Genomic DNA, 12014 nt, shown 5'->3' on the forward strand with positions numbered 1-12014 from the left:
GTGTTTCTATTTTACAGTTCAGGATCGTGGCAGTCTCGGTTAGGCTGGGAATATCAGAGATGCGTTATCGCGATTTTGAGACAAACAGGAATTTGAGCTACATAGATATGAGGACAGGTGAGTACCGCCACAATACAGAGATTAGAAAAGATTTGGACGATGGATTGAAGATTAGAAACAGAGTAAGAGGTAAACGAGAGGCGACTAAGACTACGCAGCTGAGCAATGTAGGGGATTGGGGAAGAGAATATGGCTCTCTTTGTAGGGGGTCAGCTTTAGACTAAAAAATCAGTCTGCGACTGTAAAGACGAACTGAGGAACTCGTCCCTTTAAGTGCGTCTTGTATGGAGATACGACCAGAACTTGTGATGATGTATGAAGACATGTGATGGCGTCTACGGAAAGTAAGGATGGTCAATACACCAACGAAAACAATTATGATATTTTTCCAATCATAAATTGTTCGTTGCTGGCAAACTATGACCTTGTAGTGTACGTTGGAAATGGAAAGGGAACAAAAACAATGAGTTCGAATTTGTATCGTTTCGTCTTGTGAATTCTGCATGATGTTTTCAGAGCCACAATAAACTAGAATGGAAGTCACCTTTGCTTCCTCTCACACAGTTCCACGCCGACTTGTTGCTCTAGTCCCCACTAAGAACCAGCTGCCCGCTCTCTCACTGGTCCAGATTTTTACCTCGGGGGGGCTATTCACATAATATTGCTACTATAACTACAACTGATTGGCGATACATCATTATGAAGATATGTCCTGCAAAAAAAAAGAGGCTTCATAACCAGTATCAGAGACATTATGGTCGCGAGTAGGCAATTTATCCTGACGAACAGCGGTGTAAGCTAGGCCTGCCGCCCTTACTCCAACACCACGGTTAGAGTTATGGACGATAAGTTAGGGTTATTCGTATTTGTTGGTGCCACACAGTGCCAGAATACCGCTGGGAACTCCAGTGCACGGGGGACGCCAGCTGAGTATGATGTGTGGCCACGTTCGGTTAGTTGCTGTGAGTATCAATACTTGTCCGCTTACTGACTGTATACAAAGCGAAACTCTCCAGAAAGCAACTTTAACGTCAACTCTCTAAAATAATGACGCACTTCCTTCCAATCATTGATAGTCATTTTTTAACAGTATGTTCTGTTTCTTCTACTGTTGACGTCCACGTTCACTGCGATACCCTCGTTAGTAAACTCCTGAGCCAACTTTACTGTTTCATGATCTGACTGGATAAATGACTCCATGAAACATTCCTACAACTGGAAGACTTTTGGGGGAATAGTAGCAAGAAGCGCGGAACATTGTGGAGGCTGATGGAAACGCTATCGTATATACGTAAGAACCTCTGTGGTGTAGCAGTAATCGCTAGTGACCGTGAAGCGTTGATGGACCGTCCGGGGTCAAGCCCGCACAGGTTCGAATCTTGGTCGCGGCAGTCCACAGTTCACCCAGGTGTTCATCATCCTCTGAAATCTGGAAGATGAATTGGATACCTGGCTTAGGCTAGAATATATATATATATATATATATATATATATATATATATATATATATATATATATATATATATATATTCCTATGAGTCTAAGGGGAAATGAAACACAATAATGTGATTATAACACGAAATTGCACTTGGGGATTTATCTTGTTTCACTTCCCGTGGACTCCAAGGCATATACTTTGTCACGCGCTCAATTGTGATCCTTACCAATATAATGTGTGTATATATAATATATATATATATATATATATATATATATATATATATATATATATATATATATATATACACGCCATTTCCCGCGTTAGTGAGGTAGCTTCGAGAACAGATGACTAGGCACCATTTTCGGTTCCATCTCTATGAAAGTAGAAATAGGAGAGGATTTCTAGTTCCCCGTTCCCAACACTTTTAGTCTCCTTCTACGACAGGCAAGGAATACTTGGGCAATATTTTTTCTCCCCTATCCCCAGGATATATATATATATATATATATATATATATATATATATATATATATATATATATATATACCCCATTCACTATGCATCTCCTTCAAGAAAGAAAATCTTTTTTCCTAAGGTCACCGACGATCTCACACACCTTTTTGCCCTTTTTTCAGGTTTTGCCCTCTTCTCTTGACCTTACACTAGTCAATCAATACTTCCATAGATACCCTCCACATACCTTCCTTTTATGCAAGAATATGAATTCAACTTCTTCATTCTATCGTTAAACTACCCTTTCTCGTATGATCACATCCCTTCTCTCGCATGCCATACACCTTGCCTGCACACCTATGTACTTGTTTCCCTTTCAGCTCTTACTCTTTCATTCCCCTTATCTCATTTACTCCCATCGTGTGTCACTCTTCGCTCAGTCTCCTTTCGTACAGAGACAAATTGTTCGAGTTTACTCACACACACACACACACACACACACAACACCCACACCCACACATCAATTCTCTCACTGTTACTTCGGTTCTTCTTTCCCGAAATCCATCACCAACTTTTACACTCTCCTCCCTCAAGATGATTGCCTGACATTCCGTCTACCGCCCCCTCTCATCACCTCCAGCATCATTTCCTTTACACATCTGTCAGCTATGACATCATCCATCATGGGCCGCAGGTCATCCACTCCGCTCGCCCACATATGTTCCTTTTCTTGAGCGCCGTATGCTCGATCAACATTTCTCATGCAGGGCTTAGTTCCAAAGGCTATTTTCCCCACTTCTAGTCATCCAATAATTCCTCTCGCTTCTTAGCGCCTATGTGTTGAAAACCACCCGTCTTTCATACTCTACTTACATCTGTCTTATCCCCAAACAACCCTGAACACAATTCCTTGAACTTTTCTAGTAGTACGGATCCTCCTTCATCAGACATACCACCACAGCACTTGCTCTTGTTGTCTTACCAGTCACAGACTTTATCCACGAACGTTTCTTATCCACTCTACCGCTACCCTTATCCCTCAGCTGTGTTTCGCGAAGAACCAGAACATCGAAAGTCCTCTCCTCCAACACAGGGCCCATCTTCCCCTTACTCTAACAGTGGTTGCAGCCACGTAGCATCAGTCATCCCAGACAGAACCTTGGAGCAAAAAAAACTCTCCTTTCCTAGTCTACAGAAAGGAGAAGGCTTTTTCCTTTTTCCAGGAGTAAGTGTAACACAGTCACTTTTGTGCATGTCATGCATGAACTCAGTCATAGCTACACGAACACAAATGCATTATTAAGTCTGGGCCACTTGCTGCAGACGTATCAGGCAGATGGATTATGCATGATTGCATGTAAAAGTACACGATAGATCATAGAAATGTATATAAACAAATAATATCGTTACTGTACATCGGTGACGCATACGAAAGAATTCTGTCGTGTGAGGTACTTCTGTCATCCACAAGTTACAGTCCTAGAACTACTTGCTTAGTCATGACTTACTATCTGTCTTATACATCTGATGCGTAACATGAAATCAATCTTAAGGTTATCTTCCACAACTCACGAGACAGTCTGAGTTACTGCATTTAACAAATCGGCAACTGTGGTTGGTTTTAGTTGGTACATTTTCACTAGTCCTCATACCGCATAAATAATTCCAGAGATAACGCATCAGGGAATCTTAAGGGAGGGTCATGGGAATTTACGTCTGTTCTTGTCCAGGTGATAAGGAAAGTTCAGTCGAGTGTAGCATTCGAATGATGTGGCATGTAGTTCCATAGCATGTAAGGTAACTACCTACTGTTGTGGTTACTATTCATTTCGGAGTAACGTCTTCAGTAAAAAGAAAAGTAGGGATCTAAGATTCGTGACGAGCTGACACCACACCAGACGGTAATTTTTGTATAGTAAATAAGTACTTGTTCTGTGGTTTTTTCAATCACCATATCTCTGAGTATACTTGAAGGCTTCATTTTCCAGTATTTTGATATATGCTCAGGTAGTTCATAGCGTCGTCTGTAATCATTTTTTATTTAAGTGTCTAGAAACCTTTGTAGCGGGAAGAGCCAAACGCAGTCCTTCAGTCTTCGTCGTACTGATGTGCGTTTTATTCTTGTTTCAACCAAGGGTCGTCTTATTGATCAGCGTGCAGTCGTCTCTGGACGATGACGTACAGCCTCAGTGGTATCTGGACGACTGTACTGAAGACGCTGTCCTCGTTCTCTGCAATGTGCAAAGCGCCGATGTCTTACATCTTTCAAACCAGAGCTTTTGATGGTTCGTAAGTCTGTACACGGAAAGTGTGGGATCTGCTTCAGGTGCTCTTTGCATTCTCCTTTGTGACTTTGTCATAAAAGAAAGATGTGCTGTTCAATGTTATTTCGCTATTTTTTCGTAGAGAAAATTAGAATTACAAATAAATGTAAAGAAATTAGATATCTAATCCCACCTAAGTTACTTATAGAATGTTAGCAATATCCGCTGTTGCCTTTTGATGTAGACCAACCTATATGTCATTGCATACAATCTTGAACCGATCTATTTTCTGGAAAATATAAACTGTTTATAGTCGAATTTGTTTGATGATAATATCAGTCTTATCCAATAAAGAACGAGCGTATTAGCGTCGTGTTCCAAGCTTTCCCTAAGTCACCAGTAGTACCATAATATGATCATCCATCACCCATCTATATCCCAGCTGTGTACGATACCAAGGTGTTGAGGACTCGGGTGGTGCAGGCTTGATAGCCTCGCGTCCCTAACTGATCGTCATTCATCTTGGTGGTTCTGGTATCAAGACTGACAGTTGCTTGTTTATGGCGAGGTCATCAACCATCTTGACTGTGATGGGGATGGTAATGGGATTCTGACAATCTCATGTCCACAGCAAGGTCGTCAACCATCTTGCCTGTGATGGAGTTGGTAATGGGATTCTGATGGTCTCATGGTATTGGTATCAGCTGTCTTGACTGCGGGTTGGTGATGTGATTCGACTACTATCTTGGCCGTGGCGCTGTTGGTAATGGGAGGTAAACAGTCCTCTGTCCACATCAAAAACATTGCAATCATCTATGTGGTGGTGATGGGATTCTATTCGTCCATCTCTCACTACCACCTCATTAATCATTGTCGTGGTATTGGCGTGACCGCAGTACCTCCACGCTGACATTAAGTTGGTTTCCCCACTCTGATAACGCTCTCCGTAGTCCTGCTATAAGAGGAAAGTCGTTAACTACGACGGTGGCGGCGATGGTGAGATCCGCGACAGCTCTGGTGATGGTAAGATTTTTCATCAAGTTCCACCTTTTATGACAACGGTGGCCATCTCTGCCTCAACAGCAGCGGGAGGGGTGCTGTCCCTCAACTATGTTGCTGACTTGTGCTGCCCTATGGTCACACACTTGGTGCTGCCCCCATGCTCGCACTCTTAGTGCTGCCCTATGGTCACACGCCTGATTCTGCCCCATGCTCACACACTTGGTGGTTGCCATATGATGAGAACTTCTGACTGTCAACAAAAGGAGATACTTCAAAGATGAACTGTGATGATTTCGTGATATATTTGCACTATCATTATTTTATCGGATAATGAAGCAACTATTTAAGGCCGACGGATACTAGTTATTTGTTCAGATACTACTAAGAGAACATCTAAAGTATAACTAGTGACGTCAGTGCTTTGGACTTGTACAATCTGGCTCTCTCGCACAGGACGTTGTTCAAGCCAGAAGTATTCAGATGTACTGGATAAGCCTCACGTGTGTGTTTCTGACCCTGAGGGACGTTATCTACGTAGCGCAACAATTTGTTCCATGCATTCACTTATGGTGTTTGGTCTCGTGTTTACGTCACTGATTAAATACCATGGAATGTTCATATGAGTGGCCCCCTGTACTTAGAACCCCTGGTTGGTAAGTGTCTCCGGGCTTTGGCCAGACTTTACTGGCGGAAGGTGGTGGTCGCAGACCATAGCAGCATTGATTCCATGCACGTCAAAGGCCGCGGAACAAACTTTTCCTTTAAAGAAATGGCTGTCACTTCTTTCCCGTATTTTTCAGAGATCAAACTGCGTATGGAAATTCTAACCAAAACACGTTTACATTTTTTTTTTTTTTACTATGGATGCTTGAACACTGAAGTATGTGCCTTTTGTTAATCTCCCTCCACACACACAACTGCATGACTGCTAGAATTCAATATTGCTCTATATTTGTCTATTTCGCACACACAAACACATATGAAGACGCATGTGGCATGCTTCGTGGCCCTCATCTCTGCTAATTTTGTCATTTGACATTGTATTTCGCTCTCAGCTTCTTTCATTACCTTTTGCGTCGCCTTTTTATTTTAGTTCAACCAGATTTCTCGTTTTTCTGTACTATTTAACTTACCAAAAGACGGTGCTATTCTAAATAATGTTGCCTATGAATTTGTAGTCTTTTTCTGTACATTTGAAATATACTTTATTTGAACTTTAGCATCACTGACACGTGCATTTTCCACTTCATGTACTGTTCGTCCAGTTCATGCATTATCATCTTTGTTTTGGTTTATCAGAATTTCTTGGATCTCAGATTATCCAGTTCTTCCCTGCCGTAAATATTTCCAATATGGACTATTTGATGGACCATCTCAAGATTTCCAGAAAATCGAGGTGTACCCTTACTTTGTCTCCTAAACCCCTTCTTTACCACCATAAAACCATCTGGAAAGATAAGATTAGATCTTACGTTTTTGGTAAGCTCTATGTCATTCCAGAAAAATCATACTTGTTTTCCTTAATTCGATCCTTGAACTCTAATTGTCTGCCGATTCCTGTAATTTCGTTTCGTCAACCTCCATATGTCTGGTTTCATTGGAAACTCCCTATCTATCACTAGACAATGAATCTGAATAATTTGCACGTCCTTAGATCTTGTAATATACAAACGTACCCAAGTTCTCTATTTCTTCACTTGACAAGTTGTTGTGTACCTCAGTTTCATATTCCCAGGTCTCTGTTCCACTGTATTGGTCAACACCCGCTGTTTATGCTTATCAGGCACTGAAATTTCTCGTGTTCCTCGTCCTTCGTTATGGACGCAACATTTTTTGTGTTATAGGTATTTTCTTGTGCTACCGTGTCTCCAGGACATCCGGAGAAGTGAGTTCCTTCCTTTTATCATCTGACGCTTTTCTTTTCGGAGAAGACAGTTTCTTCCTTTTATCATCTGACGCTTTTGTTTTTATATGCCTTCTTTGTTCTGCCTACATTCCCCCTGGATCTACTCAGTTTATTTGATTTCGTTAATATGTCCAATGATTTTATTTCTCATGTTCTTAATTTCCTCTTCCATCTGATGACTTTTCTCGTGGTCTTTGGTTTGATTCCCCAGTTTCTTAGTTTCCTCCCTTATCTTGTGTAACGTCTGGTCCCGTATTTTTTCTATAACTGTTAGTAATTTCTCTTGCCTTTTAGTTCCAAATGATTTGTCTCAAGTTATATGTTGATATTTTCTCTCCTCATTGTTAGGCCCTAACACTTCACTTTATCCAGCCTTCTCCTAGCAAATAGCCTGATTCCATTTCTGATTTAGAAATCTATTACTAGGTTGGTTCCGGGCTTCAACAGCAGAGCTATCAGTGTTTCACCTGAGCATAAGTGTGGTAAATGCCCTTATCCAGAATTTTAGATAACATAATCTACTTTCTCAGATTTCTAGATCTTCATACCCAGGTTCATAAAAAAAAGTAAAGAACACAACTGGAGAAACGTCTAAGGTAGTCAAGTAGATATGAAAATTGGCACAACTGTCTATCACTAGTATTTTTTTTAGTGCATTAGAAGATTTCTCTGTCAAGTTCCTGTTTCATGGTCTTTTATATTATAGTAATCGCAGACATCACGAGTAACCACATTGTCATCTGGTAACATTTTTTTAACGAAATGATTACCAAAATATTTCAGGATATCTCACTGGCACGTCTCATCAATTAATAGATTTAAATCTCTCATCCTTTTGCAATTAGGGATCGTAATGCAACTCGCTTTACCACAATGAGATGATGCTTTTGATACACGCTGCATCGAGGGATCTAAATAAATAGGTGATTAGTATTTTGTCATTCCGTACAAATATGTACAAAGAAACACTTTACTGAGGCTCAATAATTAACTTCTAAGATTAACTTTCCTTGGTGTGACTATCAATAAATCTCGTTTGGATGTAATTCTGTGTAAGCATTAAGAAAGTCATTGCCTAAGGTTTGAAGGCAAATCTTTTATACTCTTCCTTAGATTGTATTTCCTTTTCATCCATGGTTTACTTTATCACGAATTCGTGCTGCTGCTACATTTTCCCGGCCTCTGTCAATCCTATTGGACCCGAAGCTTCAAGTTTCGAGATACAAACTCCAAATATCTTATAGTTTTATGTTATTGTTTCATGTTAATATGAGGCGTGAAGTGATTTATTAGTTCCGAACCGACGATGGTTCGACTTGGCTCTGTCGGATAGTAAGTAGTGTGACGATGGTCTGTAGTGCACACAGTAGATAGCGGGCCAGCTGTCGAGGCGTTAACTTGTCACTCTTAGTAATTTTGTTTTGTTCTGTATATATATATATATATATATATATATATATATATATATATATATATATATATATATATATAATAGTGTGTAATGTCTTATACTCCACCATTTCCACACACATGTTTTTTGTTTTACATTCTTTTATCTATATAATGCATATAGTTTGTTCCGTGTTTTAAAGTTGCATTGCAGGCAATTTGGTCAATGTACTGTTAAAAATTTACTTCCTGTTATTATGTCATGATTCTATGTTCATTCATTCCGGTACGACATCCTCTTTAATGAATCTGGATAACAATAACTACGTGATACATTTGAGGGATTTGTTTAAACTGCTTGTTAGGGTCGTAACCACTTGCCTTTGATTCACTCCGAGCCAAGGGACAGGATGCATACACCATAGAAATGATCCCCCTTCATCTGATTCTCACTTTTCTTTCTTCCACAAATTGTCTGGATAACTAATACCATAGACTTAATGATTATTGGAACAGTGACTAGGGCAGTGATGACACTCCCCCTCAGACAACAGTGCTCACTAATGACAGATACGACGGCACTTGCCGCTACTTTCGAGCGAGGGGGAGACAATGCTAGTCTGGCTTAATTGTTTCTGTTCAAACACTCATTTCTCCCGGCTGTGTTTGAAGACGCTCTTGCTCATACTTAAGATTCATTGATTATTGGAGAGAGAGAGAGAGAGAGAGAGAGAGAGAGAGAGAGAGAGAGAGAGAGAGAGAGAGAGAGAGAGAATGTGTGATTATGAGTGTGTGTGTGTGTGTGTGTGTGTGTGTGTGTGTGTTATGACCAGTATGATCATGCAACTTTTTAGATACGTTTACATTGTCTGTAATCACAGTTGCATCTCATTCTGTTCATGAACCCCTCTGTTAATCTATTACTATAGAGGCACTACTTCGTATCATTTTCAATACCTTCTTGTTGGTATTTCTTTCATTAGTTACCTAGAAATGGTCTCGTTCGATAAGACCGATTTAGAAGCCTGACAACTGGTTATGTTACCTTTATTTTTTTATCTTTCTCCTCTGCTCCGGCGCTGGTAGCTTCATTTCTTCGATATTTGCCTTGTGGTTCCGTTCCTTTATTTCAATCCAGTGAGTCTCCTGTATCAGATTAGTTTGTTTGCTCGAGTGGGTTTGCTTCCCCGGGTGGAGTGAGGCATACTCTACCTTAAGTCTCGTATTAGTCTAATATGGTGTAGATTTGATCAAACGCTTCTTTTTCCACGTACATAAAGGCAATTGTCCATCATGTCTATAGTCCATGATACTTAACATTCAGATCAGTATTTATTTCCTATACAATTTCAGCAACTATCCCTCTAAATTACTTACACTTATGTATTGCACTTTTCCTTTACTTTTCTCTTGATGAACTTATGGAAATGTTCCACATTCTCCGTTGCCTTACCCATAATATTTCTAATTTTTTTTTTATCCAAACCTCTCATCTAATTTTACCTATTTTTGGGGTCTCGTTTTATTTTCTGTTATCTGTATCTTCTCTATAACACAGGTTTTCTCTTAATCTTTTTGAAATTTGATAAACTGTATCTTTCGCTTATCCATCCTTCTGCTTTCTTGCCAATAACACCTTTCTGATATATATATCGTTCATTATGGGTTTCACCGATCATCCTGTGATATGGTCGCATATCATGACTTTTAAATCTAATTTCCCATTTTGAATATTCAAATAAATCATTTATCTCTGACGAGTTACTGTCCTCGTAGCTCCTCTTTGTTAGGTCTCTTCTTGGACTATTTTTGTTCTTTTATCAGCCATATAAACGGCTACTGCGTGATCATTTTTCCTGACCAAGGAACCTTACGAGATGTTTTCTTCTGACCCATTCATAGGTGAAGGTAACTCCTAGCGCGGACTTCACTCGGATCTGTGGACGCGCGCGCGCGTGAGAACTAGTAGCATGTTAAAGGGAGATCTTTACGCTCTTGTTGCCCCGTCATTTAAAATCGCTATTACTATCCCATCCCCTTACAATACTCGTTTCGCCTTCTTTCTTGGCATTTTTGATAAGAACTTTCACTTGTCGTCTGATAGCGCTATATTGCGCTGCAATATCTGGGTTATCGTTCGATTTCTTAAGCTGTAGAGTTAATTTCTGTCGCTGTATAATTCATGTGATATCTTGGAAGTACCATTCAGGCTTGTTGTTGATTTTACTATTTCTGTTGTGTATTGGAATGAATAGACTGATTCGGAAAATTGGCCTATGATTCCTCTGGCTGGGCATGAACCAATAAGGGTGAACCCATTTAAATCCGCCCTTTTAAAGTCAAGGGGAATAGTACTGGTTTTAAGGGGATCAGCTTTGACATTTCCGTCGAACCTATCCATTGTATGGTCACAAGTGCTGAGATATTTTCCAACGCGGGTATCAGATACTAAGAACTCCTGGGATGCAAGAAATGAATCGAATATATTGGCTTCCCTAATCGGCTCTGTGACTGTTTGGTAGGAAAGATTCTTTGACAAAGTTGATAAGTCTAGCAGATTCACTCTCTAAACCTGTAATAGTTTGCCAGTTGATTTCTGGAAGATTAAAATCCCCAGGAATGATCGAGTCTTTATCCTTAATCGCTCGATGTAAACTCTGGCATCTGACAGTGTCAATATCTGCTGCTTGACTAGAACGTCCATAAATGACGTTTAGGTAAGGTTTGGAAGATTCTTTGATGATTTCTTTTCCGTTATATCTCGCACCCTTTTAAGGTAGTTCAATGTCAAATACCTTCAAACAGCATTTTCAGACTTTCTCCAAGCCTTATGTTTTGTCTAGAACAGAGCTCACTTTCCCGTAGAAATCAAGAGGTATCCTTTCTCTGAAACCGTATTTTTTTTCAATCAGCTTCTCTTCTGCAGGAAATAATCCATACGTTCCTCTCTCTTTTTCGGTACCTTTTAAACCTCACTCGTTAGAGAGACTGGTTTGTATAGTTCAACGCCTCTTCACGGCCTCTATTTCGTCTATCCTCTTCCACTCCTTTGGCTTTTTTGTACAGCAACGTCTTGAACATTTCGAGCCGTTTGCCAAGTGTGCTTGCACACATCTTTAACTCTTATGGAGAAATTTCATCAGGGCATTTAGATTTACATCAGCCACTATAACTTTTCCCCTCCGACATATTTTATAAGTTTTGGATCGTCCCCTTACCTTGTCCTAAATATCCCAATCCAAGGTTTTGCTGCTCCTCCTTTTCTGCTGGACTTGGTTCTTGCTCTCTTGTGTGCTATAGATGGGTGGTCCTGTCTTAATTTTTGAAGACACACCGAGGAAATTGCAATACGCTCGACGACTAATTCTCGTGCGTGGCTGCCATTAATTCATCCATTCCCCTTGGCAGGTTAGAAATTACCAAATGCTAGGATGATACATTTTCGGGAAAATACTGTATGATAAATACTAAAAAAGAATCTAGTCTGTCCTTTGTGGGT

Source organism: Panulirus ornatus, chromosome 18, assembly GCF_036320965.1.
Source record: "Panulirus ornatus isolate Po-2019 chromosome 18, ASM3632096v1, whole genome shotgun sequence".
Taxonomy (NCBI): Eukaryota; Metazoa; Arthropoda; class Malacostraca; order Decapoda; family Palinuridae; genus Panulirus; species Panulirus ornatus.